Raw genomic sequence first — 26,599 nt, forward strand, 5'->3', positions numbered from 1 at the left:
TTTGATAAACACACTGTACTCTCGCTGCCCAGCACCAAACTGCAGACAGACAAAGTTATCCAGAGAACAGAGAGACCTCTTTACTTTCGGAGCCGGCGGAGACCAAAGAGGAGCTAAAAGGAGAGTGAATATTTACAAAGTGGCCAGAAGCACCACTCCAAAGGGATGCTAATGCTGCTCCATGTCTGCTCAATCAGCTCAAAAGGCAACTGTTTGATATCAAAGTTTACATCCTTGTAACTTCGTATGGTGACAATGTGTTTATTTACAAACAATGCAACATTTCCTAAATTAATTCAATTGCATTAAATTACACATGCAAATTTACAGCATCGTTGTATGATAGTTTTCAAAGGTGAAAACAAAAACAGAACAAACAAAACTACAGACTTATCATTTAAGATGGCGTTCAAATATTGACTTGAAGCTTCTTCTTTTTTTCTGTTACGTAATTAATCTCGATATCAAAAGGTACGATCAGAAGGAACACGTCCTTGTCACCTCATTAGAGCAATTTCAACAGTTATCTTGTCAATATGGCCTCCTACTTTGCGACCTCCTTTCTCTTGTGCTTTTTTTTCCGACAGTTTCTTTCTCATTCTACTTCATGTCCTTTCTCGCTGTCGCTTTCTCCTTCTGTGTGCCTCTTTCTTTCTCCCCTGTGAATGTGACTAATCGTCTAGCTTGGTGAAGGTGGAATGGCACTGGGTCTCCTCCTCCTTCCCTCCACCCCTCCACCCCTCCACCCCTGCACTGTCAGTAATTTTTCATCGCCCTTGTTGGGGCCGTTTTATGCATTGTTTCCCTGATGCAGTGATTGATGTCAGGGGCTGGTAATCTGGGGGAATGAGAGGCTGGATGGTGGCCGCCGAGTCCCCTCTGTCTCTGACACGTGTCGGCTGTGCGGCGCTCTGGGGGCCCCCCCACATTTGGCCTGGGCCACTGCTGAGGCTGCTCGCTCGGCTCACTCAGCCAGGCCTCATTTCCATTTCAATCTCAACCTCATGAATGCAAAAAAACTCTGGCCGAAAATTAATAACACCATGCGCGCAGGGGAGAAGTGGGCGCAGAGGAGAGGGATGGAAAGGCACAGAGAGAGACGGAGAGGAGAGCAAGAAAGAGAATGTGGAGCCGGGGTCTTTTTCACCTCTTTTGTTCCTCCAAAAGTGCCCCCTTATTTTATTCCCCTCTCTCTTTCACCAGGATCCTCCAATGAATGGCATTACAGACAATGCCATATCCAGAGTGACACAAATTTATTTCGGTTGCAGCGCCATAGTGTATTTCCACAGAACCAGGGGCGATTTGTCTGGGGACAATTTGGTTTCCATAAAGGATTTAAATGGTTTCTGTGGAGATAGTGGGGTGAAATTTAATTTGTTTCTCATTTGCTACAGCAGGTATGAAAAGGAGAAAAATTGGACGGCTGATGGGCTAAAAATTGGTGCTGTCCCTCTGCTGTATCCCCAAAGGACCAAGGCCCTGCATCATATAGATTGAGTTCGACCCCCCCCCTGCGCCAGTCCTCCCAACCACAAGCCAAGCCAACGCACGCGCATGCACACACACACACACACACACACACACACACACACACACACACACACACACACACACACACACACACGCCTGCCTCCAGCCTGGAGAGAGCTGTAACCTTAAACCAACTTAAACAGTAACCTTTGGGGAGGCTGCCAATCACTCCTAAAACAACGTTTCCATCGATCGGCCTGTCTGCGTGATTTATGGCCTCATTTTACACTAATTGAGAATTAGAGGGCGGATTAGTGGGCCTCAACACTTCGGACTGATATGCACTCTGAGCAGTGTAATCTGTCACACCGGGATGTCCGACACTCTCTTACTCACAAAGGAGAGGAGGGAGGAGAGGGAGGGCGAGGGGGGAGGGGGGGGTCCTTTCTAATTGAATTTCCAGATAACACGGGAATTAATTTGACACCCAGTGAAATCTGACTACAGCTCTGTTGCCGTGCTCTGTTGCTCCCCCGTTGTGAAATGTATGTGTTTCTTGTCTTCCTCTCTCTCTCTCTCTCTTTCTTTCTTTCTCTCTTTCTTTTCTTCCCTCCCTTTCTCACCCGGTTTCTGCTGTGCCTAGCAAACACTATTGATCCAAATCACACTGAGTAGAGGGCCGTCTGAGGCATGGAATCCCAAAATCATATTTGTGCTCATATTAGGGCAGTTCATCTGCTGCTATCTTGGGCCAGATAATGAGTATTACCTTTCATTTTGTTTGACTTCTGCTCAGATTATCTTATTTTCTTTCTCCCCACCCCGCCTCCCGTTCTTTCTTCATGCGGAGGGGGAATCTCCTTTTTTTTTACCCGAGGCCCGGCAAATGCCCAGAGTCAACAGTTGGAATTGAATTAGGGTCCCAGCTCGCCAGGTCCATTGTCTGGGTAATTTGTTGTGTAAGTGGCAAAATGAAAGCACTCTGCACGGTTCTCCGAGCACCTGCTGTTGTGTCACTCATCGCTGCAGATGCAGAGAGGGCGAGAGAGGGGAGAGAGAGAGAGAGAGAGAGAGAGAGAGAGAGAGAGAGAGAGCAAGTGTTTCAAATGCTATCAAAGATCACATGTTAAATTGCTTCGCCATAATCAACTCACATGTCATCGCGGCGCTTTTCTTTTTGTCAGGGGTTTATAAGGACATCAAAATCATCATAAACAGCTGCGTTTCCGTTTGAAAGGTCTGTAATAATGCTGGTGCAGCGTACGCACGGCAACGCTCTCCCCTCAACGCGGTGAGCGTTCAAAGTGCAGCCTTTTCATAATAGAAAGTACAACTAGAATCTCTCTTGTGAAGATCACAATAGCACACATGAAAAGAGACTAATAAGTATCACCAGCACGTTGTACTGCGAACGTATACTGAGTATGCCGAGTTCCCGATTCATTAACGTCATTTTAAAGTGTTGGGTGGTCAAGTGGGAGCTACTCTTTACTCTTTTACACATCGCTCGATACATCCATCGCATTAGTAATAAATCCCATGTTTTTGCAGATCAAACCTTAACCTGCAAAGAAGCATGAGCGTACTAAAAAGGTGTTCAGTTTCGTTGCACAGCTGGCGGCTCGGAGGTCCACAGACGCACTAACGAACTAAACGTTTATCTCCGCGGTCGTTGCTGCTCGCATTGTGTGGGAGTTAGGGCTGCACGAGGGCTCTTTAGCAGGCTAAGAGATGCATTTATCTGCGTAATGAACTTTGGACGCTCGCTAACTTAATCCCGGTAATGCCTGCGAGAGTCAATTAGCGCAACTGGATTCAGTGTGGTATTTATCCGACAGAGCAGCGCTGCGCGCGCACACGCAAAGCCGTATTGACCATCCTCATCTTATCTTTGGGCTAATGGGACCGCAGGGCCCATCATCGGCTCCGCTCTGAAAATACAGCGTGAGCTTTTTTTTCCTTCCTTTTGGTTGAAAAGCCTTCAGGGAGGTTTGCGAAATTGAGTAGCTGTTGATTTGCAGCGCTAACAAGTCTTTTAAGAGTGGATTTTCTTTCCTCCCCGTTTCAGTTTGCGATCCTGCGTAAACCAGTTAACCTGGATTACCGCTCAATCAATGCTCGCAGGATATTATCAGTGCGGCGCGCAGGTGACAGCATATTACGAGACCTGTAACAGATACCTCTGGGATCTTCATCTCCCTTATGACAGGGTCTACTATCTGCAGCGGGGAGCCTGTACAGAGAATAATAAATGACAGGATGTGATAAGACGAGGCTGTTAGCAGGCACGGTCGTGGTCTACATTGCCCCTCTTGTCTCTCCGGGGATGGGTGAACGCGTGCGGGGTCTTTTGAGCGTGCGTGAATGCGCGCGTGTGCTCTCGCGCGGACCCGTTTAACCATCACGCATACGGCGTCAGCGGCGGCCATTGTCTCGCAGCGCAGGCTGGGTTACAAAGGTCTCTATCTGCGCCGCTCGCTCATTTCTTATTCAGGCCCACAGGGACGGAGGGAGGGCGAGGAGGGTGGGGAGGAGGAGGAGGGTGGAGGGAGAGGGGGGGGATAACTGAGAGGCTGATGGAGACTAGGTGACAGGTTGGAATGGGCCATCAATAGATCCATCAGGCTGGTAATTTGGAGCGCGCTTAACATACATCAGTGGAGTCGTAGGAGCTGGTATCTGTCTTGTCGTGGAATCACAGTAAATAACAGTTAAAGATGGTGTCAGGGCTGACCTGGCTGACCCAGACCCCCCCGCCCCCTGCACACACACACACACACACACACACACACACACACACACACACACACACACACACACACACACACACACACACACGCACACACACCACTAAAAAAGAGCAGTGGAGCTGGCACAGATGGGAAGGGATTAACACATAGATTAACAACATTTACATTCACATGGTCACCAGATAGACACATTTAGACTTCTTGAAGACTCTTTTTTTTTACAAACTTTCAATACTTCCTTTTCAAGAAAAAGCACAATTGTGCCAAGGAAATCGAAATGACAAGCAGAAGTGACATGATTTCATTATTACTGTTGCAACTTCCCATGTGTGAAAAATCAAGAAGAGAGTTCCACGGAAAATAAATAATCAATGTCAGATCCTTCAATTATTGGACACAGATCTCCAATAATCAATGGCAGATCTTTTGGCCATTTTAATTTACAATTTGAATCAATAACGCAATAATAGACCAGAGTAACTCAAGCAACCGTTTCCTGGAGTAATAATCTTGTCTAAATGGTTCACTCCACACTATAAAGGACATTGTAAGCAGATGATATTACAAAATGAAGTGTGGGAAAAAAAAGACAACTCCTATGAAGACATTATTACAACTGCTTGCCTGCATCATAGCACATACGTGCACTATACACACACACTCAGTCCTCTTCACTTCAGAGGGCTATACGTGACAGGAAACATCTCAGCCTCAAGAACAAACCAAGCTCACGAGTAAGTCGACAAATAGGCTGCAGCGTCTTCCCGCGACAGACACACTCACGAGAAACAAATGCTGCAGGTGCTTTGAAAGCTGTGTAGAGCACCAGAGGGCAGGCAGATGAGCCTCATCCCTGTGGAAGATGTGTCTCTCTTCGTGTACACTTGACTGTGTGTGTGTGTGTGTGTGTGTGTGTGTGCCAACAGTAGAACATGTGACTTTAAAAGTGAAGCACCTTAGGCTAACTGCTGTTCCTGCCACTCACACTCCTCACTAACCATTTTTCCAACGCACACCATCCAGTCTTAAAGCTGCCATCTCACCACTGGGGGGTAATCCAGCGGGATAACGCGGCGAGGCTCGATGACATTGTAGCTGCCATTCATAACGCCGACTTTGGATATTCGGGGCTATTTCTGATCACTTTTATTGGCGTGTCAATTATATCTCCGCTGCTCGGCCTTATCTTCCTCGTCTTGCTCTGCGGACGACTTTATTATCATAGTCAACAGGCCACGCGGAGGAAAAACAATATTGTTGTATGTTATACATATGTTTTGCAGCCTCTTATTTTTATTTTTTATTTTTTTTGCTCTCTCCACACCAAAAGTCACACTGCTTTCCGGTGATATAATCCATCCATCCATCCATCCATCCATTTTCAATACCGCTTATCCTCATTATCGTAAAAACCAAGGTTGACATTGTGTGTCTTTTGATGACTGAGGTCTCCAGGACTTGATATATTAATAATAGCAAATGAAATATGACCAGCACCACTGTTAAATGAATGACACATTGCACTCAACTCAACTTAATTGATATGGCTCTTTGCAAAGTCGATCCAGAAACATACAAACTCCAATATATTGATGTCACGGGGTGTTTTGACCATCTGTACATACAGAATGTAACCAAAACACTTTGAGATCCCATCACTTAAATACACATGTCATGTGACTGATGTATACATCACAACAGACCCATGAAAGTCTCTCCACAAATGTTTATTTTGCTTTCGCTTTCCCTCCAGAATAAATCAAGTGAGTGGGAAAGGAAACGTGAGCACAAATGCTCACTTGAGACACACTTGAGATTCATTCGGAGTTCAGAAGAGCAATCTGTCTCAATTGGATCTGAACACCATCTGGATGGAACTCTCTCTTGATCCGGGCGACAGAGCCGAGCGCTTGTATCCGTCTGCCGCTCTCATTGGTCTTCGCCCGGCCTACATGATGAGAACAGCTTCACATGGCGCTGTTTAATCCAACTTATTTCATGCCGGTGGTGAAAACAAACCGTGAGCTGCCATAACTGCTCAATTATTGTATACTTTTAAAAAAAAATCCATTTCTATCTCCACTGACGTTTGCCAGTGACTACCGAGGCTATCACAACGCATTTTGACTACACATCTGGAAAGTTTCCCGACGGCATCTGGCACGGCTGTGATCGCAGTGACATCATTTAGACGGACGTCTAACGCACACCAGCACACACACACACACACACACACACACGCACACGCACACGCACACACACACACACACACACACACACACACACACACACACACACACACACACACACACACACACACATACACACACACACACACACAGGACACACAGGTAGACAGTCAGGTAGACAGGTAGGTAGACAGGTAGGTATACAGGTAGGTAGAAATGGAGGTAGACAAGGAGGTATACAGGCAGGTAGACAGGCAGGTAGACAGGCAGGTAGACAGGTAGGTATACAGGTAGGTAGAAAGGGAGGTAGACAAGGAGGTAGACAAGCAGGTAGACAGGCAGGTAGACAGGCAGGTAGACAGGTAAGTAGACAGGGAGGTAGACTTGTAGGTAGCCAGGTAGGTAGACAGGCAAGTAGACAGGTAGGTAGACAGGCAGGTATACAGGTAGGTAGACAGGGAGGTATACATGTAGGTAGACAGGCAGGTAGACAGGTAGGTAGACAGGCAGGTAGACAAGGAGGTATACAGGGAGGTATACAGGTAGGTAGACGGGCAGGTAAACGGGCAGGTAGACAGGCAGGTAGACAGGCAGGTAGACAGGGAGGTATACAGGCAGGTAGACAGGGAGGTAGACAGGCAGGTAGACAAGCAGGTATACAGGTAGGTAGACAGGCAGGTAGACAGGCAGGTATACAGGCAGGTATACAGGCAGGTAGACAGGCAGGTAGACAGGCAGGTAGACAGGCAGGTATACAGGGAGGTATACAGGGAGGTATACAGGCAGGTAGACAGGCAGGTATACAGGCAGGTATACAGGCAGGTAGACAGGCAGGTAGACAGGCAGGTATACAGGCAGGTATACAGGCAGGTATACAGGCAGGTAGACAGGCAGGTAGACAGGCAGGTAGACAGGGAGGTATACAGGCAGGTATACAGGGAGGTATACAGGGAGGTATACAGGGAGGTATACAGGCAGGTAGACAGGCAGGTAGACAGGCAGGTAGACAGGGAGGTATACAGGGAGGTATACAGGCAGGTATACAGGGAGGTATACAGGCAGGTAGACAGGCAGGTATACAGGCAGGTATACAGGGAGGTATACAGGGAGGTATACAGGGAGGTATACAGGGAGGTAGACAGGGAGGTATACAGGCAGGTAGACAGGGGGGTATACGGGTAGGTAGACGGGCAGGTAGACGAGCAGGTAGACAGGGAGGTATACAGGCAGGTATACAGGGAGGTATACGGGTAGGTAGACGGGCAGGTAGACGGGCAGGTAGACAGGCAGGTAGACAGGCAGGTATACAGGGAGGTATACGGGTAGGTAGACGGGCAGGTAGACGGGCAGGTAGACAGGCAGGTAGACAGGCAGGTAGCCGGACCAATTGTTTTATTGGCCCAGACTTTGGCCTTATCATAGTTCTTTTTGTCAGGGCATTTTATTTATTGATTGGCCGTTGGGATGTAAAGAGAATTTCAACTAATATAAAAAGAAGGATCTTAAAATACATCACCTCACTGGGTGGTTTATTCCATAACAATATATCATCATCTATTAGTTATGTTTCCTATTTGTAACTAAAACTAAAGAATAAATGTAGTGGAGAATTATTTTTAACAATATCTGCATCCAAAACAAGTATAAAGTACAGTACAAGTATCTCATAATTACAATACAATACTTTAGTAAATGTACTTACATTCTATAACTGCATGTTAGTTATCATGTAATGTCCAGACATGGAGAACAATGGTTTTGACATACACCACACGGTTTTAAATGAACACAATTAACATGCACACAGACACACACACACACACACACACCGGAGCCGAGCCCTGACCCCGACCTGCACCCCCGTCTTATTGACCGTGCTTTAATTAAACACCAATCAGCGAGTCAGGGTTCCCCGTACACTAATACTGTTGCTCTGATACAATCTGGCCTCTGCTTTTACCTTTAAGAGAGCGCAGCTACTTTAATCACAATTGTCAGTTCAAATGAAACTACAGCGCGAGTAATTAAATTTAATTGGATCTTGTCACTTCTCATGCTGCCAGCGTTTTGATCCTCGTAGAGTGTTTTGCTGCCCGGGCTTCGTAAACCAGCTCCATTACGCCACGTGGCCTCCACCCTTTGTCGGAGACGAATGTGACTCCACCGTGAGTTTCAAGAGAGGTCACAATAAATCCACGATACAACACTTACGAGAACAAATAGATTGCTTGTTTTATAATTGAGAATTACATCTGCCGATTGACTCTGTGGCTTTCCGTAGATGGCTAAAACTCCTTACAGAACTTATAGAAGAAATCTACAATGTTATTATACCTTGAACATCTCAGAGACAATATCCTGGGATGATTGTTAGTGTTTATAAATTGCTTTAAGCCATTGCTTGTGCTGGAAGATAATTGCCTCACAAATGCCTGAAAAACACCAAAGCCACCAGAATACAGTTCCACTGGTCCTCGCAAAACTCAATGATTTGATGGGTCATGAAGGAGATAACGACGACTGTGTCACGGCACATTGTGCTTGACGCGGAGAAACGTGAAGGAAAAAAAAGAGCCAAAGGTGGAATAGCTTTCCCCCCCCCCCCCTCCCCCCTCCCAGAATGCTGCTTTTTACCGGCCCGGGGTGTTTGTGTCGCCAGAGGAATGAAAAATCTAAATGAAGCGGTCAGGATGGGCCTCGGCGGCGTGCGGAGCGACCCCTCAACCTCCAGACTTGGGGGAATATGGGGGAATTCGACATGCAGCCACGCCGGCGAAGGCTTGAGCGCCGAAATCTTTATTCACCGGGAGCCGCTTGCTGCTAAAGCACATTCCCTTTCAATCCATTAGAGCTCGGCGTCCCCCTTCCCCTTCATCACGCGGGTGCGCCCCTTAATTTGACAATGACAAAGAGCCACTTGCAGATTTTAAATTTCATAATTTTAATCTGTCAAGGCTGACATTTAATTAGTGGCTTCCTAACCTGTGTCTGCCTCGCTCTCTGAAGGGCACCGTTTGTTCCGAGAGCGAGAGCGCCGCGCAATCTCTCGGCGGAGGGGAAGAGAGAGTGGATTAATATATATGTACATTACCAGCTGCTGCAAAGACAATACGCAGAGAGCGAGGCCATTAGGGCCTAATGCAGACAGATGAGGTTAATAATATTTGGGAAGTGTTGCTCTATTAAACAGAGCGCTGATTAAGACCTGAGTGGGATCCCCCCCCTTCATGAGGCGCTTGATTGGGACCCGGGCTGCCTTTTGTTCTCCTGCTCCCAGGAAGAGGAGAGACGGACAGACTAGCAGAGGAAGAAAGGAATCGGGGAAACAATGTTGGCCGACTTTGTGCTGCAGCTGACAATGAAGACGGGGCTTAATGAGAATCTTTACAGACCTGGACGGGGGTTTATAGAAGTCCAACGCCCACTGATAACTTCATTACGGCCCGCCGAGCAAACAGATGGAGGCGGCTTTGAGAATCTCTCAGGTGTCCCTCTGAAGGAAGAGCTCCGTGATTGCTTTCAGTTCGCACTCTTTTCTTAGCCGCCGCGAGATGATGTCGCCATGACTGACCTCATTAATTTATTTCCGTCATTATGAAGCTTGAAGTGTCGTAGATTCGGGGGCCCGAGTTGCAGTTTGAAATTCTTTACTCCGGAGAACCCAAAAAAAAAAAAAAATAATAATTTAAAGCAGATTCTGTGTAACACTATTTCACACAGACAGCTCTGGTAAAGCTGCTATTGATTTTCAAATCAATAGAAAGTGGAGGGAGATGGGGTGGAAATGGCTTGGAATTCGGCAAGCAGGGGAAATGTCAGGTGCAGCAGGTGTGTGTGTGTGTGTGTGTGTGTGTGTGTGTGTGTGTGTGTGTGTGTGTGTGAGTGTGTGTGTGTGTGAGTGTGTGTGTGTGTGTTACTGAGTGAATTTCTTACTGGTTTCTGAAAACTCAACCTCATTTTTCTCATATCTCAGATTCACACTGGGAGCAAATGTTTCGCATTTGGCTTTTGATTAGTTGGTGAATGGTTGAATACCGAATCCTTGTAATTACCGTCCGCCGTGTTTTTTCTTTATGGAACTGGCACCTTCTGCACCAAGACGGTGTGTGATGAAGACAGTTAGAGACGAGGGAGGAGGTGGTGGTGGGGGGTGAGGGGTGGGGGGGGAGTGAGGACGTCTTCCTTGGAGCCCACTAGTGGCCGCTTTCCGCCGAGGGACGGAGCAGATGACGGCCAGGAGGAGAGGAAAGATTAAAGGTTCAGAGAGAGAGAGAGAGAGAGGAGAGAGGGGGGGGGGGGGGGGGTCGATCGGAGCTCGCCGTGCTCTGGACCACTCTCACGCCACGGGGAGGGGGGGCCGATAGCGAAGAGAAAAGACAGAACCACCTGTTTGACGCCTATAAATCATGTGTGCGTGTCCCTGCAATGCGTGAGTGCACTGGTGTGTGTGTGTGTGTGTGTGTGTGTGTGTGTGTGTGAGTGTGTGTGTGTGTGTAAATCACCCTCTTGGCCTAATTGGTGGCTGATAATGCTCTCATTTCCTGTGGAAGAGGTCCATAAGTCATTGGAGGGCCTGCTGGGGCTACGAACACTGCTGGACCCCAAACCACTTCCTAGTCCTAATTCGTACCAAGCCTCTCTTTAGCTCGGACTCTTTTTGGGGGGTACATGGTCTGGATTTCTGCGAGCGAGCACTTTGCCGGCAGCTCAAGTGCAAACCGAGCGCGTGCGCGTGCGTCTGTTTGCGTTTCACTCGATCTCCGCCGCCTTCCCCTGACAGTGCTCACGGAGAGGATTAGAGAGTGGCTGAGATAATCACATGAATAAAATGCAGCTGGTAGCTCATTACGAACCCTATTATTCATTAATTAACATTATTAAAACGTCTAATTGACCCCCCCCCCCCCCTCTTCTCAACTAGGTCCCCGCTCCTCGGTCTCTCTCGGTCTTTTTTCTTCTTCCCCCAACATGAAAAGAATAGCACATCAAACGAGGCCTGGTTTCAATGTGTTGGGGATTTGCAGGTGTTAGAATCACAACGCGCACGGGGGAATCTGCTCTGCTAGTCGGTCGTGTCGCTCCACCACTCCGGCCCCGGCGTGACACGCGCCTCCGCCGTCCCGAGCCATAACAAACCCCCTCATTAGAGGGAGAACGGGGCCGTGCGCTCCCTAATTAGGTCCCCATCTGAAACTTTCCGTCTCTCTCTCTCCCCCCCCCCCACCCCCCCCTCTCCCACGTCCCCTCATCACAGGGAAGAAGAATGCTGACATTTATGGAAGGAAGTTTTAATCAACTGGATGTGGAGGGGGATATAAGGGGAAAGTTTTAGTGACAGTTTGTGTCTGTGATCTGCGCACGCATTCCTTTAATACTCCAAAGAGATTGAGCGATCTGTCGTGTCCAGATTGAAAAAGTGTGTGTGTCTGATTCATATGTCTGTCCACGACCAAGCTGCAGACATCCCATCACTTTTTTTTCCCCATCCCTTGTTTTACTTTGTAGTCTAAACAAAGTAAAAAAAAAAAAAAAAAAGTGGGGAAATAAAGTATACTCATGCTTTAAATTGCAAAAAACAGCCCAAACGTTGCATATTAATTTGGTTACATCGTGGTGACCAATATTCAGCGGGCGACAATAATATCTATCATAAAGTTTTTAATTGTGTTCCGTTGAGAAGCGGATATATTAAACACGCGTATAATATATGCGAGAGGCGAGATGTGAAAAAAAAATGTCCGTCCCCGAAATGCAATGATTATCATATGCATATTCAAACGTCCAAACAACGCACCTTAGTTAAACATTAATGCCGTAATTTAGATACAATCAGTTTAATGTGTCCGGGAAAAGAAGCATTATTCCTTATTTCGTTCTCATTATTTTCAAATAAACAGCTAGAAAAAGGAGGCCGAGAAGACACATGATGAATATGTAGGAACTCTCAGAGATATTAGTGGGGTTTAAACTACATCCTCTGATTACTTTTCTACTTTTAAATACTTGATGTTCCAGTTGTACTATGACCTTAAACTAGATTTTATTGGAGCACAATATCCATACCATTAAGGGGGTCTTTTATCATCCTGAGAGGGACATCGGCTCCCGGGATCCTTTAGTGGAGTCTTTTCACATTAAATTACATTCATATTTCTATTTGTGGCACCACATTCGTATGTAACGCAATACACAGCGCTTGTATTGTATCACGCAAAAAAACAAATATTTTCTCTTGGGATATTTGATGTTAAAGTACAAATTTTAACAGAATTAATTTCTGAAACACAGTCGCAGACACACATATGTATATATATATATCTCCATGTGTAGAAAGTGTAGAAAGACAGAGAGGTAACGGACGTTTGAGTATTCATGAGGAGATGATTTCCTTTATCAAAGCAGCATTAAAATGATTGGTCGTGTATTAGTATGGAGACGGCTCACCCACTCTGACTCACTTCTCACACTCTCCCTTTCACACAGGCCGAGTGATGCTTCCTGACAAGTAAATCACAAAAGAGGTGGCGTAACCCCCCTCCCCCCCCCATGTGGCTGAGGAGCCAGCATCCTTCATGCACCTTCTCCTCTTCACTCCTTCCCTTTTTCTTCCTCTCCTCTCCTCTCCTGATTAAATCCGCCGCTCCCCGTAGGATTATTAGGATTCTAATTTGATCTGAATTTCAGGAACTTGTTTGCTTGGTTACCTGTCACGGCGTATCAGCTTGTCATATTAGTGGTGATCGTTGGCTCCACCTAATCTGCTTTAAACAATTTCATTGGGTGCTGGTCTATAAATCATTCCGTAATGGGATTGACACGCGCGGGCTTAGCTAGGTAAACAAATCAGCTTTGTTTTATGTTAGGCAGCAATGAACTTGGCTTTATCAACTTCCCATCGATTCACACACACCACAAGGTCAAAGTCTGTCCGGCGGCTCATCAGCGGGAGTAGGGGTCAGCACTCAGCAATTAGAATATGTATCACAGAAAAACAGAGGAGCTCGCCACTGTGCCTCCCCATACGAGCGTTAATTCATTTCTTATCAAAGTCAAGGCATTTCAAAGTAAAAGCGTCGCGGCATTGGAGGGGAAGTGCTCTTTATGAAAGAGAAAATAAAATGAGTTTGTAGTTTATTGACGGGAAGTCCCGGTGGGCGGCTTGGAAAACGTTATTAACTTTCAAAACTAATTTCCAAACGTGTTTATTTACATCTGAGGAGTTGGAGTGACGAGTGAAGAGTTTCAGTGGGGAGGGGAGGGGGTTCAGGGTTTTTGGGGTATTTTTTGCAGACATAGTAGTCGTCTTCATATTGACGTGTTTAGAAAAGCTGATATGATTTGGATGAAAGACACCACGGCCTCCGTGGGTTGTTTTGCAAAGAGGTTCAATCGATGTGAGGAAGTGTGCATTGTTGTCCAAAGAGGCAGCTGAGAACTGTCCAACCTCCCACGAGACAAAGGACTACGGAGCAGGTGTCTGACTTCACACAACAATGAGAGTGCACATTGCAAATGGTCAAGTAAAACTAAAAGGCAACGTTAGGCATATTTGCCTGTATTCAATCCAACAATAATACACACTATCACGTAGTATGTCTCCATGTTATTTGGTAACTGGTTAACTCTGGTTCTTTTTCCTTGGAACGCACTCACAAACCCTTCGTATAGAAGACTTTAATGAAGTTGCAAGTGTCCCTGATTTTGAATTGTCAGACAAAATATTTCTATTCTGCAGCACAGATCTGGCATTGCGAATGAATTGTGGGCGAATGGTTTAGTAGATATGATGCATGGTTCAGTCACATCAAAAGCCAAACAGCAGGCAGACCAGAACAAGGATCCAGGACGAGGATCCAGGACGAGGATCCAGAGGGAGGATCCAGAGGGAGGATCCAGAGGGAGGATCCAGGGCCTTTAAAGTCTACCATGTGAGATCATTGTCTGAGTCACACCGACACTTTCAACAATCTCTCTCTCGTTGTGTGTGTGAGGAACTGGACTGGACTTTTTGCATTGCCCGAACGAAGGTATCTTCCCGTCACAAACACAAAATGACATTATTATTGAAAACATTCATGAATATAATGTATTACAATTTAGAAGATATTTTGTATAAACATTGACATTTGGAAGTGTATATGTATTCCTGGGTTTGCTGCACAACACGGACATACTTTGACTCTGGAAATACTGTCCACAAACAATATTCAAGTTCCACTATTCAACTTTTAGAGGAATGAATTAGATTGGATTATGTGCCAAATGTAACCTTGAATATCAATGAGTAAAATAACTCCTTGAAGGTCCAATTAAGAAAGAAAAAGCAACACAAAGTACACTCAGTGATGAAAAGGACTGATTGACGAGAGGGGTCAAAGGAAAATAGAAGGAAAAGGTAACAGATGAGTCATGAAGTGACAACACCGCATTATCGGCTTGCCGAACCTTAAATGCATTGAGCTGCGGCACGTGTTGAAGCTACGGATGGCTCGTCGTTAGCGGAACAGTGTGTAGTGTGACGAATGGTAATCTGCTGCAACATATTGATGGTGATACACTATATGAACGTATCCATGTTGGAACATGGTCTGCGCTAATCAATACCCTAAAGCTAGCATGGACTTGAATTTCGGGACTTTCTTTTGTCATCAAAGGCTTCAGACAATCACTGATCCTATCAGATTCCTATTGAGAGACTTACACTGCATGCCCCTCATCAATGAAGGCTAATTAGACACTTTTTGGACAGAATGAGAGAGCGAGAGGGAGAGGGAGAAGGAACAGGAACAAATAGCAGAGAGCTGACCTGTTCAGCGGCATGTCATGGGATCTTTTCACACCAATACATCTCCCTAATGCAGGCAATTTCCTGCAGCTTTTCACCCTAAGAGGGGATTTGACCTCTGTGGGCGACACTTAAAGAGAATTCGAATGTTTGCCAATAAGGAGGGATTAAGTCAGTCGGACACTGCAGGAGAGATTGCTCCCTTTTGTAATTAACAGCCATACGTATGGATACGAATGTGTGGATGAAGTGTGTCTTTTAGAAGTGCAAATATATATATATATATATATATATATATATACATATATATATATATGTATATATATATTAACATGAACATAAAAGCCTGCATTTATGGTGGGTTTTCACAGTTGCCATGATCCTAGCAAGGTGGATAGGGGCAGCTAACACCTTGCATATGGTTATATATAAATGCAAATACAATTATGATAGTCTGTCAGGTTAGAAGCTGCTTTATGGAAAAGTAAAGGAACTTGGATGAATACATATAAATATAAATATAAATATATATATATATCTGCCAAAGTGGTTGACAGGGCATCTGGAGTAAACACAGACACGTCAGAATCTGTGCATTGATGTTTTTTCGGGAAAGCCTTTTTTGTTGTTTTGATATTTGCGCAGCATATTTCGGAGGGGAAACTTTTCACCACTTGAAAAACCTTCCAAATCACATCTGGCATGTTGGGGATAATCTTTTCAATTACCCGCGCCTCTGTTTTACGAGTGTGATGGGCTCGTAGCCCTCTGATTCTCCCGCACCTGAAACGCCTGTGTGTGTGCCGTTGTTGACAATGAGAGGTAAACAACAAGAAGGTGGTGGTGGGGGGGAGGGGGGGGACTCACCAAATCCTCCAGAGGCCTAGAGATGGGAAGCCACACAGCCCAAACTCCTTTTCACTCCTCAGCTGTGAAAAGGCTGCTGCTTTTAAGGCTGTGCTCAGGAGAGACTGACAGCAATTACAGCTTTCTCTTTCTCTTTCTCTCTCTTTCTCTCTCTCTCTCTCTCTCTTTCTCTCTCAGCTAGGAGGGAGCCACTCGATGGGAAACCACCAGAAAGGAATGAAACCTTCCTCCTCCTCCTCCTCCTCCTCCTCCATCTTCTCAGAAAGAGACATTTACCTCCAGCTCTCGGTGCGGCGATGACTGTTTACACTGAGTGATGATTGTTTACACTGAGTGATGTGCTATTATGACAGTTCAACAAATCAATGTTACACAGGTTTTCATGGCAAATGGTGGAATTTTGGAGTAATCCCATGTAAATTATTAATCCTTTCAGGGTGGGAGGGGGGAAGGGGGGGTGAAGATGCAACAGAGAGGCATGCAGCACCGCTCTTATACACTCCAACCTGACAGTTGCACTGCTGTGCCCCAAAACGTTTGACAGCCTGTGCTCTACTTTAGATTTGTTGAGGAGACATTGGGGCCGAGCGCGAGTCGGATTCAAAGGCTGATCTGAGATCATTGCCATGTCTCTTGCACATCAGCTGCTTTTGCCGGACTGCCTGGCAATAAAACACAGGCAAAAAAAAAAAAAGAAAGAAAGAAAGAAGCAATTTCACCCATTGAATGTTTAATCTACGCTACGTGCATCGGCCTGGTGTCTCGAACACGCCGCGTCGGATCGTTTCCTTTTTGTATCATTTATCATGCGCCTTCGCAATCTCAGAGATGATTCCTTTGGCACTTTTATTGGTCGGAGAACGTCGAGGGTTCATGAAAGCGGATATAAGGAACACGGCGAGTGAAAACACATAAGAATGACTCACTGACAGTTCGTAACCATTTTGAAACTAGAAATAGATCCATGGCAACTGCTGAGGTGTGTTTGCCTCCATTTTCCTCTACTTTCCCTCCGCCTCCTCGTCCTCCTCCCCTCCCCCTTGGTGGTCAGTGCAAGGATCACGAGGTGAAGCAGAATCAGAGTGGTACACATATTACTCTCTGTCTCCCTCCATTCTCTTCTCCCGGTGGTTGACAGGGCCTGTCTGGCCTAACCTGGGTGGAAAGTGACTCTAATTGTCATCTCCACAGACAAGGTTCTGCTGCCATCCTGGAGGCACAGGCAAAATATACTTAGCTACTTTATCATATGGACAGAAACCCCAAGCACCGAGGCACCTTATTGGCATAGACTCTTATGCAAAGATGGACTTTTTTGAATTGGCAGGTCACGTCACCCGCTGCTTAGCATGCATACATAATGAGAATAAAAGCTTTTTAGGACCTGGCTGAGGCGTGAGCATCTGACAGGTAGGGTTTGGGAGTTCAAGGGAATGTATATATTCCCTGCCTCATCTCCTGGACCTGGGCCTTTTATAGATGATTGTGTTAGCCCAGAGTAGAGCATTTTACCAAATGTTCAGTGCTCGATGGCATTAGCTTGAGGCCGGTGCTGTGTCATCTGAACTGTAGCGTACACAGTCCCCACCTAATGGAAGCTATCAGAGCTGAATGTTTGTGTTAACGTAGACAAGAAATACATTTGGAGCAATATGGGTCAGAAATATGTCCAGAAAATGATTTTGATCCTTTTTTTGTTGCTTTGAGCTAAATGCTAACGTCTGCATGCTAACATGCACGCATTGGCGTTGGTGTTAACGTGCTGATGTTGCAGGCAATGTTACCATTTTGGTTTAGCATGTTATAGCATGTCCTTTAATAACTTGGAGCAAAAGGAAATGAGTTAAAGGTGCTAAAAAAAACCTGAGCTGGCGGCTAGCAGCTAACAGTGCAAACAAGGGAAAGGGAAACTGCTGATGGAGCTAACACTGTGTACCTGAGGGGGAAGGTTATCAGTGCTAACCGCCATATGAGTGCAGAGCAGCCGTGAGCCAGCCAGTGGGGCACGCTCACGTGCACTAACATGCACTAAAAAGCATGCGCTAAAAAGGAAGGAGAAGCTCAGATCACAACACCGACAAAGCGAGAGCGACTTTGTTCTCAACTGAGGTAGACTTTACTACACCATTTCTTTACATAGCTAGTTGTTTGCTCTGGCTATCATACAGAGAACCTTTTCGTTATTGTTTTGCAGGTATTTGGCCGTAAACCATACTTCATCCTCTGGGGACCATGAACATTGACACCTCCTCGAGCCACGCTGCTAAAACAGCTTTAGATTAAAAATAAACTTGTGTCATGTAGTACACCCAACAAAATGAAGTATGATCACATTTGTTTTAGCACCAAAAACACCTTTTGACTAGCTTGTTTCCTTGATTTTTTCCCCCACTCTTTTCTTCAGATTTCAGCTGTTACCCCCCCCTCCACACACTAAAGGTGAAATTACCCTGCTTTTGAATGAGGCACAGTCAGCCTTTGAATGCAGCCTGCAAATGCCCGTGGGCCCATAAATGTGCTCTGAGAGGGAAAGAGAAAGTTAAGCTGTCCTATTGAATTGATTGAGCATTCATGAAACTAAAGCGTGCCCTCCCTCCCGCCTCCCCGCATGTGGAAATGACTTCCAGACATCTCCAAACGTCCCGTATGGAACACAGCCGTGAGGATCCCTACCTTACAGTCAGGTGCTGAGCTGTTGCCCCGCAGGCACAATTCAATTGTTACATCTCTTATGAGTCGAGAGGGAGGGCTTCATTTTTTACCACTTACACATGCATGCTTTTTGACTTTATTGAAATAATTGCGCAATTATTTTACACGGCATCATATTTTGTAATCATACTCTGCTCAACTGCTCATAGTTAGCATATATGAGGGTAAAAAGGAGCAAGACGAACAAAAAAAGAAAAAAAAGAAAATGTAACAAACCATTTTAAATTCTTCATTTCTCTCCATCAAGTCCTCATTATTTAGTAATCGTTTAGGAATGTTACAGGCGTACACTTTATTGACTTATTCCACTTTTATGTGGCTTTCTCCATTCCACTTTTATGTATCTAATCAAAATGCTTATGACTTTTGCCTGACAACGCGCTCACACAGAATACATTCCAAGGGGATCTCATTTTATGTCAACGTCTGTGTACTGTCAGCCTCAAAGGTGGCAAAATTGAAAGCAATTTTCTATGTGTTTAGGACACAGTCAAACAATCTCTGGAAGAAGAACTAATCAACATGCATGCAGCACAATCAATAAACAGCGAGAGAAGTTGGGTGATTGGGCTGAAATGACGAGTTACACCAATTCTTCTTTCTGCCCCATATTAATGTGTATGTGCTACTCCATTCCGGCGTGGGCGTGCACGTTGTTAAGTGAGTGCATGCAGTGTGTGTCATCACGGCGCATTATATCAGCACAGAGCCCCGTGCCCCGGCAGACGACATCATGTCCCTCCATTAAAGCGTGAGACATGTTCCACCCAAGGTTACAGTCACAACCGGCGAACAACAACTGCTCAGACAGCCGTGAGACCTAATCATTATTTGGCAGTGGTAGCGAAAACCATGTCAGGGCGAAGCCCCCGACATCCTGCTTTCCTAGTCACATTTTAATCATCCGCAATTAGTTTTGTTTTAATAACACTCACAATTAAAGGTCCTCCCGTTTGCATAATTCATGACACAGCAGCGCCGATGTCAGAAATCAAAATGCAACAAATTAGAAATAACAAGTTTGAGACAGTGTGATTCAATTAAGATCCGGGGGAAACATTGGGCCATGCATAATTGAGGGGCCGGCAAGGCAAGACTCATGTCAGGCCTGTCAGCCCTGCTGCAGCTATTGGATTTGGCCTGTCACACACACTCAAATCAGCCCTGTAAAAATTACAGGTTACATTGATTTCTCGGTTTTGTTTGCAAGTGCTTGGGAGTGTGCAGGCGCGCGCTAATGGGTGTGTGTGGGGGCAGGGGGTGCATGTCCTTCTCGACACTCAAAGGGTGTGTGTGTGTGTGTGTGTGTGTGTGTGTGTGTGTGTGTGTGTGTGTGCGGCTGCACGTGTGCATAATGTGTACTTGTGCCGTATGTGGGTGCACTTACATGTGGCAGCGCTGGAGGAGCAGGATGTAAATCAGGTGTTGGAGACGGTGCAGGAGAGAGAGACAGACAGAGAGAGAGAGAGAGAGAGAGAGAGCTGCAGCCACACCTGGAGCTCTCCAACTTTGCAGGTCGACGTCCCATCAGGAGTCGAGTGGAGCTGAGGCAGCTAGCAAACCCGCGGCGTTTCGAGGTTTCATCAAATTCGTCAACATGTAGAGCGCTTTGCGTGTGCATCTGTGTGCATGTGCACTGTACTTAATCTCCGGATACAGCATGATTGAGGCTTTGAAGGTACCTCGCAGGGTTGCAGATGTTGCAGACGTTGCGTCTGTTAACCACGATACACATCAGCTGCAATAACATACAAATAGGCTGTGGCTCGCTGAGGGGCTGGTAAGGCCCAGCCCACGGTAGACGTGGATTTACATTTAAAGTTTCTGTATTTGGGGTTTTGTCGCGGTGTCAAAGATGTTTTTAAAAGACTCATGGGGTGGGTGATTTCTGCTCGCGTGTCATCGGACTCAGTTTCTTGCAACTCTACTTAACTTTGGTCAACTCTTGCAACTCTACTTAACTTTGGTCATTTCGGTAAGATCAGAACAGATCTAGACCAAATGACTGCTGACCTTCAAAGACTTCATCGTAGCCAGCTCTTATTCGCCAGAAACAGCCTGAGTTTTTGTGTAAAAGAAACGAGAGTGTCAGGCACTAAATGTGCCCTCTGTTATGAAACACTTACAGGGTTTTAATTATCACACAATTTCATGGCTCGTTGAAAGCGGAGGAAATGGAATAACTTCTTTACGAGTTTGCAAAAAAGCCCTAATGCTCATTTAATTAAACAATCGTAACCGCATCTCATAAAGTGCTCGGAGTTAATAAGATTTCCGAAAGCGAACCCACATTCACGCAGAGTGCTGCCATGCTTGGGAAAAGTCTGCTTTGCTCAGAAAGGGTGTTTGGCAAACTTGAGGAAGAGATGTGGGCAAACGACGCTCCGAAGTTCAATTTCACACTGTGTACTGTGTGTTTTAGAAAGGGTCACACTTTGCTTTTCGGCCCTCCATATTTGCCGTCTGACAACTGAGGGAATGAAAACTACATGAGCCCATCGAAACACTGAAGTCTTTTTTATTTATCTTTTAGATCTGGACATTGCCGAACGGCTGCAAGAGCAGGAAGGAAACACATGTTGGTAAACCACCAGACGTGGACACACTTTGCCTTCAGAATCAGTCATTTCTGACTGAATAATCACTAATGACCGAGGACCAATAGCTCCCCGAAGCATCACCTCAATCTCTCCTGTGACTGGCTAATTGTAGCCAGACAGGCTAACCTCCCCGTGGCCCGTGTCCTGGCTGTAACCCTGGCACTTATCTTTCTCAAATTTGGGCTCTCGCTCCTCTCTTCTCTTGCTGTTTTATCAGCCTCCTCCAAATTAGCCCACTCTCTCTCTCTCCCTTTTTCTTTTTTGGCCTCCACTCCTCCCACCATCTCGGCACGGCTGCGACGACATATGGGAAACTTTTCCAGGCTGATTGCTCCAATCAAAGGGAAGTTATGTAGCTGCCATTTATCGCTGCTGCCGGCAAGCAGCCGTGACGCCGAGGCTCTCTCGCTGCCCGTTCTGAGACCGAACGTATCCGTCAGATCCTGTTCGGACTCCTCGGATTGTTCCAACCGCCAACACGGCTGCACCAGCGAGTCCAAACCCCTGGCAGACGGCCGGTTCTCTCCGTAAATTGCAAATTCAAAACAATGCCATGCCAACTTGAAGCGAGAGTGGTTTGCGCGCTCAGTTAATTTGAAACGAGAGGGTTGAAAAAAGAAGGACAAATTGCGAGGAAGAAAAAGAGAAATAAAAAACAATTCTACATTACATTAATGCAGTTGGTTTTGGGTTCAACAACAGGGGGACTTGGCCCGAGGAGCCGAGCGGAGAGGGGAATTAGAGCATTTAGCCATCTCCAGACACAGGAGAGAAATGAGCCTTGTGGCCTTTGTGTTATCTAATCTCGTTTGCATTTCTTTTCAGCGTCATGAAAGAGAAATGTAATAGGGGCCTGATTGTGTTTGTTTGGTGAAATTCTCATTTAGGGGCTGCTGTGGCTCCACGTATAATTCTCTCTTTTTGTGTGCGTGCGTGTGTGTACTACTTGCGGTGGGTGCGTGTACAGTTTGTGGAGTGCTTTTGAGATGATGAAAAAAGAGTGGCTTTAAAAAGCGGAAGACTACATGGAAGCCCAAAAAAAAAAAAAAAAAAAGACAAAAAAATCGAGGGTGAACTTCTTCCTCTGACGTGTGAGCGGCCCGGTTCACCGCTCTGAGTGATTGACTAGCGGAAGGGAAGCGCCTGCCGGATGACAAAAGAGACGGGAAATGGACATGGAGTGGATTTGACATGATGGGTGCCAATGCCCCCATTGATCAGCAGCATTGGCACCCCACCCAGAACTCCCGGAAGGTGGGGTTGGAGTAGGCAGGCAGCTGAAGGTCACAGCTCGCTGTCACAGCACTGTCCAATCACATTACACGTCGAGCCGTCTGAGAAGCCGCTCGCCTTGCTCACATGATGGACAGATGACAATCACCCCCCCCCCCCTCCTCCTCCCCCCGCCCTTCCTCTCTAATGTCTCGCTCAGTCTCCTCATCTCTGCGATGCATCCGCTTCCACAGAATTTTTTTTTTTGTTCCCATTTATATCTTAAAAAAGTGTCAAACCATATTGTTGGTTAAAAAAAGAAAAGGAAAAAAGTGTCAAGCTGTAACACTTTCGGTATCAAAACTTTCACAAACTTAATGGTGATTAATGATTGCAGTTTGTTTTCAAGCGTCGCCAATTTTCGAACTCTTCAGCCCCGTAATAGCACAGAGCGGCTGATTTATAGCCAGGGGTCAGTCAGAGGAGGTGTTTGTGTTGGTGTGCCAATGGGCTCTTTGTGTTTCTGATGAGGGGAGAGGATGGAAAGGTGATTTAGGTAGACAGGCGGGCCTGCTTCTTCTCACTGCAAACCTCCGGCAGACAGCCCATTAACAGAGGTGACAGGGAAAAGCAGATTCTGATTTACACCCGTGCTGAAAAAAAAACAACAACAAAAAAAAACACCAAACAAATTAGAGGAACAAAATAACACACAGCGAGAAATAAATCACATTAATGATTAGTCTTTGAACGACAGTCAGACATGAAAAGCGAGTGGCGGCGGGGGCATCTGGAAGCAGAGGATGGCGGATTATGAGATGATATTAGGAGCCGTCTTCAGAGGAGGGCTGAGAACAATCAGGCACCGGCGGTAACGAGGAGAAGGTCTTTGTTCTTCTCTCCACTCGGCGACTAACATGTTGTTATTCAAGTCAACAGTCACTAGAAGCTCGTTAGCGGGGCCGAGCGGCTTACTGCTCATGAGCTGACAAACGGATAAACTTCATTGAGAGGAAATGCAGTAAATGTAGCTCCCGGAGCCTTTTTTTCTTTCTTTTTTTTTTTGCCACACACAATTCATGAAATGTTGGAATTCATGAACGACATGTAGATTACTTATGAAGTGACAAATACCATCAGCGAGGACCGTAACACGCTAATGGCACTTTTCATGCCATTAGCAGTGCTTTTGTTAAGACATGCAGCACAATTTCACCATCAGAAAAAGACAAAGAACGTATTGGTGATGATCGCTACGACGCCGTGAATCCGAACAAATCATAGCTGTAGTATGCCATAAATTCACATTTGTCGTTCAAAATTCTCAATTAAATCTCAAATTCAATAGCAATCCATCCAATCGTGTTTGAGATAGTTCAGTCTGGACCAAGGGTGTGAGCAACGTTAGAGCTTGTATACGAGTGTAAGAACGGTACTCTGCATCACTTATATCAGAATCTGTATTTATGTTGGGGAAAAAAAGGGACCAATGCTTCCCTAATCATAATGCAAAAGACGCCTCAATAAAAAATGTGACGGCTGTGCCCCTCAGAGAGGACCGCCAACCTCACGCATGTCTGCCGCCGCCGATAGAACGTCGCTAAATGAACCGGTCCGAGCTCGCTGTGCCGCGGCCCCCCCGGTGAATTCCAGATGACAGCACTAATGGATGATCCTGTGATGCAATCATCTCTATCCCCGCTGCCTTGTTCAGCAGATGGGCCACATTTCCCATTCAGACCTCTGAGATTGAGAGCTCCTTAATACAGACATGCAAAAGTCATTACACTTTGTATGTACGCACTCCTGCAGGATATCCACAGTGATTACATAATTCTATTTAATTTAGGGGGGAAATAGCCCCCAAATACTTTCCTGCAATCACACTTGACAGTTGTTCTAGAAGGGGAAGCCGAGCTTGTCTCCGTCTTTTGAGCGCACGCGCGAACGCCAACTCGCGGCCCTCTGAAGGAGACGTCAACGTCCTTTATCAATCTGCACTCTAACAACTGTGCAAACACAATTAACCACAACATCAGTAACACAGACCACTAATGAGGCCCTGACATGTGCCATATAAGCCTCCAGGCTTGTCTTACATGACGTTTCTAAAGCACCCTTTGCGGCTGGCTGGATTCAAGGCCTGACTATCTCAAGATAGCTCTAATGTCAAATCCTTCAAGGTAAAGGGGGTTTATTTATTTCATGACCATCTTGAAAGAATATCAAAACGGGGAAAACAGCTACTCGGATATAATTGGCAAAGAATAATGCATTTTATTTTTATTTTTGTTCCCACCCTCTGTTCTATCCATTCAGTCAGCAGCTTTTCTCCCTGTGGGTGTTTCACTTCTCCTGCGCGGTCACTGACACCACAGTGACGTCACGAGCTGAGAGCGTCGTTGCATTCTCATATCAGTATCCACTCGGCAGTGTTTCAGAGACACGGGAGACAGCATTACTCTCAACGTTGTTTTCATAATCGATTCAACAATGAATCTGCTGATCTGCTGGTGTAACTTCCGCCGCTTGTAAACACCGTGTTCCACTGACAGACATCACTTCTCATCACTCTTCATCTGCAGGCAGTGTTTAAACAAAAGAGAAACGGTCTGCAGCTGACACTAAGAGGGCTGTATACCAGGGTATTCAACTAACATTCAGATACTTAGATTATACCAGGGTATTGAATTAACATTCAGCCACTTAGATTATACCAGGGTATTCAACTAACATTCAGCCACTTAGATTATACCAGGGTATTCAACTAACATTCAGCCACTTAGATTATACCAGGGTATTCAACTAACATTCAGCCACTTAGATTATACCAGGGTATTCAACTAACATTCAGATACTTAGATTATACCAGGGTATTCAACTAACATTCAGCCATTTAGATTATACCAGGGTATTCAACTAACATTCAGCGTGGTCCACTTAGAGAGAATTTCCTCATCCAAAGGTCTGGAACATCACAACAATGGGTCGGTGTGTTTCCTGGACTGCTGAACGAGAGCCGTAGAGGCTAGAAAAGCTGCGACGGTTAAATAGAAGCAATCCATCCATGAACATTTTTCCTCCAGACACCCAAAAAGCAGAACAATTTATTTTACAGATGGATAATGACACACTAAAAATCACATAAGTCATAAATGAAAATGTAATACATTTTTTTTAAATATAATACAAAATATATAAATATTACGTTAAACATTTTCAGTGCAACAAAAAACAATGGTTTATAAATTCACATTCCTTGTAACATACTTGCATATATACTATGAACTAATATGAATACAAACACAACCATCCCATAATCTTATATCCATCCAGCCTGTCAAACATCGAGCAGTGTAGGTCATAAATGGTGCATTTTGGCATGCAAAATAAAATATAAGTTTACATTGGTGCACTTGTGTTAATTTAATTTCTGAGGACTAAAGTTCTAGTGTGAATTTGGTTAGTTGTGGTCCAAAATGAGTCTAATGTTACCCAGAAGCATGTCATTAAAAGTCTGCAGAAAGAAGTCCTGAACAAATACAAAGAGAGAATCTGTAATCCCCTCCCTCTGTTATTTCCCCTGTGCGGTCGGGTGGAGGAGCGGAGTCTGTGGAGCAGAGTCCGGCCGCTCGCTGGTCTACCTGAAGACTCGGGCCTGCGCACCGTGGAGCAGCACCTCCGCTTGTCCTTCGCATTTTTTGTTTTGTTTTATACTATTCATTGTTTATTTCTTTGGTATTTGTTTTATTTTATTTATGTGGTTAAAAGTCCCCTTTTTCTACTTTTGCTGTGATTTATTTGAATTTCTGAGTGTTTCAATACATTTGGAGAACGTGTCATCAAGTGTAAAATCAATTGAAGGAATATTTAGAGTTTCTTTTTTTTCTTTCTCCAAATTCAAATAGGAAATAGGAAAAATATTCTTGATGTAAAAATGTACCACGCATCCACTCTAGATGTTGAGTTTGACCCACCATTTAACACAATGAGATGTCTCCTGATTTAAAA

This window comes from Cyclopterus lumpus, chromosome 21 (assembly GCF_009769545.1).
Source record: "Cyclopterus lumpus isolate fCycLum1 chromosome 21, fCycLum1.pri, whole genome shotgun sequence".
Classification (NCBI taxonomy): Eukaryota; Metazoa; Chordata; class Actinopteri; order Perciformes; family Cyclopteridae; genus Cyclopterus; species Cyclopterus lumpus.